The 10,945-nt window shown below is 32.3% G+C and overlaps 1 non-coding gene across 1 annotated transcript; it reads left to right on the top strand.

The window, feature by feature from the left end:
• The first annotated feature begins 7,716 nt into the window (after window positions 1-7,716).
• On the top strand, window positions 7,717-7,878 carry LOC111691395. The gene has a single exon (XR_002762937.1). It is a non-coding gene; the product is annotated as a U1 spliceosomal RNA (small nuclear RNA).
• The last annotated feature ends 3,067 nt before the right edge of the window (window positions 7,879-10,945 follow it).

Genomic DNA, 10,945 nt, shown 5'->3' on the forward strand with positions numbered 1-10,945 from the left:
TTTAAGCTATTTGGTTACGCATTCTGAAATAATTATCAGATATTCCAAGACTGTTTTGATGTATTTCGGTTTTTATTCGTTTCCTCAAATTTGTCCTGCGGTCACTGAGTTCATGAAGTTTTATATCTCAGATGAATAATACTGTACCGAAAGGAAATCAATTTCCTCATTTAAATTTACCAATTTGGCCCCCTTTGAAGGCCAAAACCTCTGAGAAAGTTTATTTCAATCCTACACCCTGATAGAAATCAGATTCTTCTATTTCCAAGTCATATTGGATTTTTCTTGTAATGTATGTTTATTTACTGGCAAATAAAATATTCAAACGAAAAATACAATAGCTGAAAAAGTCACTTTGCGAGATGGAATATCATCGGACGTTCTGCACAAGGACGCGATGTCTCCGCTGCATTTTGCAGACATTCACCATAAATGAACATCACATCAAGTTTGTTATTGTGATACATATGTGCTACTATGCAATAACTACCTCCAACTGAATATAATTAGGTAGGTACGTTCTAACATGGTTTGTCTAATCACTGACACAACATTGAATTTAATTTTCAAACACCTCTGGCACGTCTCACATAACTTCAACATCTAATGATAAGCAAGTAAGTAGTATGTAGTTCCTTTAAATGTAAATATAAAAAGGGTTTTTTGGACATTTTTTCAACAATTATTCAATTTAGAGATGCAAAAAGTCCAATAAAACGAACTCACTTTTAATGACATCCTGCATAATAGAGATTTACAAGTTGTACAATATTTCTCTTATTTAATTATTCGTAATTAATTATGTTGGGTTGGAAACATAATATAATTCTGTAACTGGAATTTTGCCTAACAAAGTGATCCCTTTGGTTGGAGTCTTAGCGTTGTGTGTCTAACGCAGGCACCAGCATCTACCTCTTCTATTTCGACACGAGCGTTCTAGGATTTCCTTCATTAAATTAACCCTTAGGTTTCAGTGTAAACATTCAAGATACAACTTGTGGTTGAGCAGAACGTGTGGTGAAGTGGTTTCATTGGCACAGAATATGCATTTTCGTGCTATGTATTACAATTACCTACCTCGGTCTGTCGTAAAATGAAACAGTGGATCTAATTTAACGTTATGTATACATGTGTGTGTGGGGTTCCTTAGAATTTGGGGAAAACTGATGTACCTATAAAGCGATGACATGCTAAATATCTAGGTGAATTTTGGCATTAATTATAGTTGTACAAAACAAAAACAATTCTAATAATAATAATAATAATAATAATAATAATGCATTTATTGCCCAACAGAAAACATTCCATTTACAGGACAAAATAAGTAAATAATTATAATATAAGCATACTACTGTACAATAAATAAAGAAAACAAATAAATAAACCAAATAAAGAAATAAACAGCATAGAGCATAAAACCTTTATCTAATATTGAAAATTATTGAAGTAATCCGAGGCAATTCTTAACAAATCATTAAAATTACAATGAAATAAATCACAATGATCTGCTATTTGGTTATAATTATTAGCCATTAAATAAACAGGAGATTTTACAAGCACATTTGTTCTAGCATTTCGATAGTAAAACAGTGAATCCTCTCGAGAGCCAGGTCTCGGAACACGTATATTAAAAAGATAGATTAAAGCCTGAGAATCAACCATGCCATGAAACAATTTATATAAAAAAGATAAATTTGCAACCACCCTTCTAGTATTCAGCGACTGCATACTGAATCTTTGTAACAGTAATTGGTAGTTGTATCCCCTGTCATGATAAAAATTGTCAACACGAAAAGACAGGAATTTGAGAAAACGCCGCTGTATTATTTCCAAGCGGTGACTGTATGTTTGATAACATGTCAAATAAGGCTACAATATTCGAGTTCTTCAATGCACCTATATCGGTAAAAGATCTTGTACTTCTTATAACAAAGCCTAGCATACTATAAGCTTATTTATACTTGAATTAATATGATCAGCAAAAGACAATCTGCTGTCAAACATTACACCAAGATCCTTAATGTTCTGAAAACGACCTATATTATGATCAAATATGAGGGGCTGATTTTTAAGAGTAAACGTACACACTTTGCATTTATTTTTGTTAACAGGTAAATAATTATCAGTACAATATATATAAACATGATCCACAAGGTCTTGCAATAACAAACAATCAGCCACAGATGATATATTCAAGAATAATTTCAAGTCGTCGGCAAACATAAGATGATTTGACTTTACTGTTAGAGATAAGTCATTTACAAATAATATAAAAATGATTGGGACCAAGTTAGAGCCTTTAGGTACTCCCGATGCCGCGTTAAAAGTATTCGACTTGAAACCATTATAAGAGACATACATCTTTCGATGATATAGGTAAGAATTGAAAAGGCGGAGTAAGCTCTCACTGAAACCATACCGTTCCAACTTACGTAGGAATATAATATGATTAACCTTATCAAAGGCCTTTGAGAAGTCTGTGTAAATGACATCAACTTGCCCTTTGTCATCAACATAGTTCGCCGTATACTGGGTAAACTCGGCCAGATTTGATAAAGTTGGACGATTCGGAAAAAAACCATGCTGATTTGGTGATATGTACGACTTTAAGTTATTTAATATTTGTTTATACAGACACATCTCAAAGACTTTTGCAATGTTAGACAATATGGCAATAGGACGATAATTTCTTACATCCGCAGGGTTACCGCTTTTTAAAATTGGACACACTCTTGTAAGTTTCCACCTATCAGGAAATTCGCCAGTGGATAAAGCAATATTGAATAACGTAAGACGCGGAGTGTATAGAACTCTCGAGCAATATCCTTTACTAGAAAACGAGGAATCTGATCCTCACCATACGCCATTTTGTTTTTTTTTAGTTTATAGATATTAAGGGGACGTGGATATTTCTCAGATAAAAATAAACAAAAAGTTCATATAAAACAAGCCCGTGGCGTATCGATTTTTAGGGATATAGAAACTAATATTTTTTGGAACAAATAGTCACTTTTTTAATTATTTCAGGAACTATAATGTCAAAAAATCTTGTAGGGTGATACCTACATTTAGTACTTCATGCTAGTAATTATGTATTTCAATTGTCAGTGCCATAGATATGGGAGGGGGTCAGTCTTTTTGGTGAAACATCACTTCTACAGTTATTAGTTTTTAAAAATATTTATGCACACTTTTAAATAATTTTGATGTGTGAAATCCTTTTTTAAAGTTAAGTATTTTCTTAGATTTTGAAGTAACTTGCATAATAATGATTAAGCACTTAATTTTTTATTACAGAAACTACAATTCTTCAAACTGACGAGGTTGACACAAAAATGTTGAGGAAATTTGGGGTACACTCGCAAGGAAAAGGCAAAGATAATACGTGGTAATCTAGAGTAATACAAACATTTCTGGAGAAATTAGGGTAATGCATAACCCAAAGATTTTGTGAGGTATTGTTGGTAATTGTGAGGAATTTTAGGAAATCTTTCATCTAAGCCACGATCTACGAAGCTATGAGGTATATGTATATAAAGAGTGTCAAACCACGAACTCCATCGATGGATATTTGGGAAACCGCCCTATGGATTTTTTTGAAATTGTGATGGTATGGACCATTTAAAAATTTCGAGTTTTCCACTACTTCATACTCGATAATTTTTTTTGACCACCCTATATTAAAACTGGAAAATTTTCATGTCAAATTCGATAAATTACATCTTCCTCTACAAAATGTCCAATTTGCACAAAAAATAAACCTATGTTTCCGGAAAAACTAAATTTTGCTGACAGTCTGCATCTGTCAATTTTTGCTTAAAAATCAAAATATCTCGGAAACAGTCAATCCTAAGTATGGAGTATGCTATATGTTTTCAACTTAAAAATAGATGCTCTTTCCAAAAATGCAATAATATGCAGGGGGTTCCATTTAAAATAAGAAAGTTAGTATCGATTTCCGGTATAACCGTAAGTATCATGACCTTGAAAATATTTTAGCTTGGTAGGCCCCACGGTCCGTATCACGCCATCACAATTTCAAAAAAAATCCTTCAAGTGGTTTGCCAGATATCCATCGATGGAGTTCGTGGTGGGACACCCTGTACAGGGTGTATATATACAGGGTGTACAGAAACATCTTCACTCAAAAATAAGACATAATCTTCCTACCGACATGGCCCCACTCTTGTTTTGTTTATGAGACAGGGTGTTATATACTTTTTGTTCATTTTTTCGATTTTTTTCCTCTGGATCTTTAAGATTTACCAATGTCCAAATTTATTTGTTATAATTTATTCGGACAAAGTTTACTTGCAACTTATGCCTAGCTTTTTCAAGTGTTTAGCTCTTCCTGTTGTTTCCATTTACAATTCCTCGAAATGAAAAAAAAGTTTCTTCATATCTAACCTGTATACTATATTTTTTAATTATTTGTAATTATTTGTTGCCGTACGTAGGTAGGTACTAAACTTACACGGTATCTATATTACAAGAAAAATTCTCGGTTATATATAGATAAGTACATTATTTTCCAAATAAATCATTCTGGTTGAAGATTATGTTATGAATTAGATTAAAATTTAAATGAATACAAACTTGTAGAATGAAAAAGAAATAGCTGATTGTATCTATCAGTAGATTATGAAAAAAATATTTGCACATATACAGGATGTCCCTGAAATGCATGTACCAGCAAGCCACCCTAGATTACCCGGGTCAAAATAGGACAATTAAAACCAACTTACAAATGTCAAAGCTTATTTAGATAAAGCTATCTCAATGTAATATCGTGAAACAACTTTTTTCACATAACCTTGAAACCGTTTGAGCTAGAGATTCTTAATTGACGCATGTCTTTATTTATGTTTGAGTCTATAACTATTAACTTGTACAATACAAAAATTTAGGAATACAAAGATATACAGAGAGTACAAGAGAAATACAGAAGATACAGAGAAGAATACAAAAATATTAGATACAAAATTTGGAAATCTGATATGGTTTTCGAGGAAAACAGGGTATTCGGAAATTGCTTTTTTAATATTTGGAGTAGTGATTCTACCTATTAAAATTTGAAAGAAGGTTTATACGAACATACCTACGTTCTATACTAAGATTACAGTGGTTATATAAAATTTGTTCCTAAGATGGGTTTTATTTAGTATATTTGGAATAGCTAGGGCATCCTTAGGAAGTACTTTAGCAAGTATTTTTTATATAAATATACTTTTTTGTTAGTTTTAGGTATATATTTTATTAAGTATCTTTAAAAATGAAAATGTTATTGTTTTATTATTAATCAGCACTACTTACGGTTTGAACTAGAGAGTTTTGAGTTATACTTATGAGATGGCGTTATTTTAAGTACCACATTGAGAGGGCTATGTCTCATTAGGCGTTGACTTTTGTATATAGAAATGTTGGACTGAATCGTCTTATTTTCGGGAATATCCTGTGCAACTTTTTCAAGATCGGTTTTGGTCACCACTTTTTTACACAAATTTCGCTCGAAATTGTTTCATTACTAAAGTTCCCTATGTGGATCTAGAATAATTTTCCCGAAAAACAGTAAGGGCCCTGTACTTCATCATGAAAATAAACCATCAAGTCACAGAACAATGAAGCTCAAATCCAAGAATCGACTCTTTCAAAACCATTTCCGGTGGAGCTCAAAAGTGAATCGAAAACTAGAGAAGAAAATGTCAACCAATTTAAGTGCATGGTATAAGACACTTGTGAACGTAGTTCTTCTTGGTAATGCAGCTTATAAAACCAGCGGAAATATGTACATAAATTCGATATGTCCTTAAGGTCTATGATGATATAAAAATCGTATCCTCAACTTGACATTATTCCAATATTTAAATAGCTAATAGCTATTAATAAATAAATAGAGCTAATAAATATAAACAACAATATGAACTAGCAGTGTTGAAATATTTTGAAATGCTGCGAATTTAAAATTCTTGATATTTGTCAGTTAACAAAATATTGACATCTTCATAAAGTTTAATTGAGCTTTGAACAGAATTATTATATAAATTCTACTGTTTGCAGGTGTTGTTTTTGCAAATTTATATTAAGGATTTATTGAGAGATAAAATAATAATTATTACTATTTATTAACATACTAAAATTGTATGGTAAAATGTAAAATATATCACACCTGACAGCTACAAAAATGAATATAACAAGAATCGCCACAATAATAAATACATATTTTAAGAAGCATAGAAACCGATGATTATTAAAAGCCACAAAAGCTAAATCCAATGCCACTGTGCCATCATGAAATTGTTAATATTAGGTATATACTTTTCAGCTTTCTCGTGTTTTTAGATTACGACCATTCCGAAGTTTCCAAGGTTTTTTGTGTCGTTTTTTACATTTACTGATTTCCTGTCTGGTAAATAATCTTGAAACGTCAATAATGTGGTTAGAAAAACTCCGTAAATGTACCAAATTACCTACCGGTGTTGAACAAACAAACCGGAACGAGTTAAAGAAGGTGAGCTCTGTACTCGTTAAGTATTTGGTTAAATACGTTATTTGTTTGTTTAGTGAATGGGTTGGGTTTCATTAATGGTCGAATACCTTTGAGACGTATTTAAATTAAATATGTATCGGACATAAATTATTTTTCTCATTAGTTACTAGAATTAGAAATTAATAATATGCTGTAGATATAAAAATATGAAAATAATCTTGTATTATTTGATATTTTGCCATGTTCGAAAAATAAAAATATGCAACAGAATTCTCAAATTTATTATAAAATGTGCAGTACAGTAATATTACAAATCTCTTATATTTTTGACCCAACAATTTTTTATTTTTTGTGCCTTCAAACAAGTAGTAATTAATAATGCCGCTTATTATTAATTAAACTACGGGTTATTAACATTTACATCTATTACAGCTTACTGTAAATGATGTATTTCTTACATAACTCTATCTCGAGTTTTCTGTAAAATATAATTATTAACATAGGTATATGAATAATTTGCTTTTATAGAAGATACAATTATTTCAGCAAACTATATTAGAAGAATTAACTATTTAACGAAGTTAATTGATGATATGGGTTCTAATCTATTAAGTGATCATAACTACCTATGTATGAATATAACAAGTAAATAACTTCTATTTGACATAAAATATGTAAATATTGATATATAGAAATTACTACAAATAATTTGTCATCACTGGACACTAATGCTTCCTATTTTATTACTCAATTCGCTTGCGTAATAATTAATACCTAACATATGTACATACTAACACTAAATACTGTTAAAAAAAGCTGCTTACTTAAGAGAACATGCTATTGTCAACACCTGTGTATTGCTGATTGCATATAGAAAAACATACATAGCACTAAGACGCGTGTATTAGTGGTTGCATAACAAATAGATTATGCAACCATCATAATGTGTATTGGGAACTGCATACCTTCTAATGTATTTTTATACTTTATATCTAAAAGCATTATAGTTAATATTTCTGAAAAGCTCTATTAACAGTTCGGTAGTCATTTTAAACAATAATTTTATTTTTATATTAATTTGTAACTATATGCAATACTGTTTGGTTGAATAAGGGTGTTTTAAAAAATGTACCGTATTTGTTGTTTCTGCCGCTAGATGCCACTATCATAACTCGCCGTCACCATTCTGCTTAGAAGCCTGAACTTTGATTTTAGAGCGACTGAAAAGCATACTTACCTGGCGTAGGGGTTACCGTGATCAACAAGGCGGTTCCCCCAGGGTGAGGCCCTTCCATTGCACTACGGTCGGGCTGACCCCTGCGATTATCCCTAATGCGGATAACTCGGGCGCGTAATTTTTGGTAGTCGGGACTGCGTACGCGCTGTCCCGGTGCAAATTAATAAAGCATAAGAAAGTAGTTACTAATTACAGTTTATACAGGCTTCGTCCGTACGATATTGTTGAGATAGAATTCCAAGAGATCCCTATGCCTTGTTGTCACTGACCACTGTCATTTCCTTGGAATTAAAAGCTGATACCCGAGGCACAGCTTTATATGCTGTGCCCGAGGTAGAACTATAGTACGATCGTATTCGATGCAAAGTAATAAATCATTGCCTGTCAAGGGAATCAGTGCAACACATTTTATAGTGGGTTTTGGAAATTGAATAATTTCTTTATGCATTATGGATTAACAGTTATATATTTATGAAGGACAAAATGAAAAACAAAGGCATCTCCTTCGCACATTGGGCGGCAGGACAACAATACATTTATTACTCCCTTCATTATCCCTCATATGACTTGTGTCTTGTGTTTTTTGCGGCGGCGCGCGTGCCGGCCTGGCGTGGTCAGTTTCGTTTCGGTTGTATTGGTGCTGCGTGTTTCTCGCTCGCGATATTTGTGAGGTTATAACTGTTATAAGTGCAATTATATTTCTTTCGGGCTATATGTGTGTTTCGCGCTATTATTTGAGAATTTGTGAGTGAAATCATATTTCTTGTGCTCCGTAACAAAAGTGTTTTTAGTGTTTTATTTGTGTGCTGTGTGTGTGTTTCGGGCTGTTGTTTGTGAATCGTGAATGCTATTATATTTTCTGTGCTAGTGAAGTGAAGTTTTTTGTATTATTATTGCTCTGTTGTCGTTATATGGATAAATGGAGGCGGTGCCTGGATGTTCGCGAGCCGGATGTACTGCTGTGGGTACAAAAAAATCTATATTAAGTTACAGAGAAAAAACGATAATATTAAATGTCTATAACCCTTTAGAAAAGGATCATCCCATGAAACTGAAGACTGGTTTGGTGGAAATGTGTTCTAGATATACTGGAGTAAGCGAATTATCTGTTTTCAAAATTTTAAGAGAGAAGAAAATTGAAGGAGACGTTAAGAAACCTAAAAAAGGGGGTGCAAAGAAGAAATTAATATTAAATGAAGATGAGAAAAATGCAGTTTGGCGTACAGTACATAAATCATAGAATTTATATTTTGTTTATAATTTGTTAACATTTCTTGTTTGATAGAAAAATAACTTATTTTGTTGAGATTGGTAGAGAATTGTTGTTAGTGTTTTCATTTGATAGAATCATATCATAGGATTTATATTTTGTTTTCATTCTGTAAATATTTATAGTATATCTGTTATACAAGGTTTTTGCTTTGAAACTTCGTTCTCCTTATAAAAAAAAGAATCGTAATGGGGTGCGATGAAGAGATCAGTTCACGTCTGGAACCCTGTTCCTACAAAAATCCCTTTATTCTCATAAACTATTTGTTTTAAATGTAATTTATTATAAATCCAATTCGTTATTTAAATTCCACATATGTACTACATTTCACCTCTGTACGCGCCACTGTTTATTGTTCCCTGCTCTACGATCAAGCTCGCCAGGTTAGTATTTGACGTATAACCGACCACTTCGTACACTCGATGCACCTGGCCGACTACAGCTACTACCAGAACACAGTGCGTATGCGGCGGTATTTCAGATTTTACATTCAATTTCATTTTAAATTTGAAATGGTTCATCTTACGCCTCCTAAAAATGATGACACGATTTTCCTTTGATAAAACGCCGACAATTTTTTGCTCTACTTTGCATCGTATACGATCGTACTATAGAAAGACATTGGCGGCGTGTCGCTCACCGTAACAGCTTACAGTGCACACTGTGTTTTGCAGTTACGAAGGCATGTTTCTTCGTAAGTGTATCGCTGTACATTTTGAATGTGATTTCTCATTAAAATATGTCAATCGAGGTGAAAAATAAAAGAAAGGAATTTAATCCCCAGTCGAAGAGTATTGTATATATTTTTTATTTTTCACAATATTAGATTCTTGGTTAGGCAAAAATAATTTTATAAGAATAACCCTTGATTGATTCCTTTGGCCAAGGATTTATTTAATTATTTATCCACAATCACATTATAATCGGACTTTTATCCACACATTTGAACCGTCTGAAGTGATATTTATCCACTAGTGGAATAAAGCAACTTTATTTCACAAGTAGAATAATGAAAAAATAATAAACCTATAATAAATCAAATTTAATTTATTTACTTATTAACATTTACATTTATAGAATTAATAGACATTTCGTTTTCTGTTTTATCACTTTTAATTTCCTTTCCGTTAATAACAACTCTTCTAGCATTGTTGCCATCATTTGCCATCATTTTCCTTGTAATATCAAGTTTATTTCATATACACCTTACCATAACTTTCTGCTACAGAGGAGCTGTTCCAACCACCATGCCGTTTGATGGTTGTAAGATCCAGCACCTTTATTGGCCATTAAAGTTGTTGGAAGTGCCACTGGCCAGTATATGCGCCTAGATTTGCGATATTCAGGAATGAAGCAACTATTGAGGGTACCTTCGCCAATATGTTGATTGCAACAGGCTGAGAAGTACCTACATTTTTGATCGATTTATCTTAAAAACATATGTCTTGTGTTAGGCGAATTGAGCGCAGAGAAATATATTTTCTACATCAACAGCATTCACGCAAAATCCTTCTTTTGCAATTGTAAATTTTCTTGAAATGCACGTCTTGGTGTCAGGTATTGAAACAAGTAAGCACGTTACTAATTTTCAAATTTTTGTCAATTCGCAGCATCGACAGACACCAGAAACCCCCGTGATTAATGCAACCTAAAATAATTCAAAGTTCACTATATACCTAACAACATGTAAAAGATAAAAAGATATTACCTTAATCATTAAATATAAATATTCTTTATCGGAAGCCCCAGTAAAATATTCTCAATATGTGCTCTTTCCAGTATTGCAGCTTTTTTTACTTTGTATTCTCTCGATTCACTGTTCAAATAGGCAGTAAGCTTGTTATATTTTTCTATATCTATAATTTTGTAGACCTTTATAGTAGCCTTCAACATCGAATATTTCGACCACATGTCGCACATATATGAAATTGCATATATTTTTTTCAAATTT

The sequence above is a fragment of the Anoplophora glabripennis genome, unplaced genomic scaffold, assembly GCF_000390285.2.
Source record: "Anoplophora glabripennis isolate ALB-LARVAE unplaced genomic scaffold, Agla_2.0 scaffold50, whole genome shotgun sequence".
NCBI classification, from domain to species: domain Eukaryota; kingdom Metazoa; phylum Arthropoda; class Insecta; order Coleoptera; family Cerambycidae; genus Anoplophora; species Anoplophora glabripennis.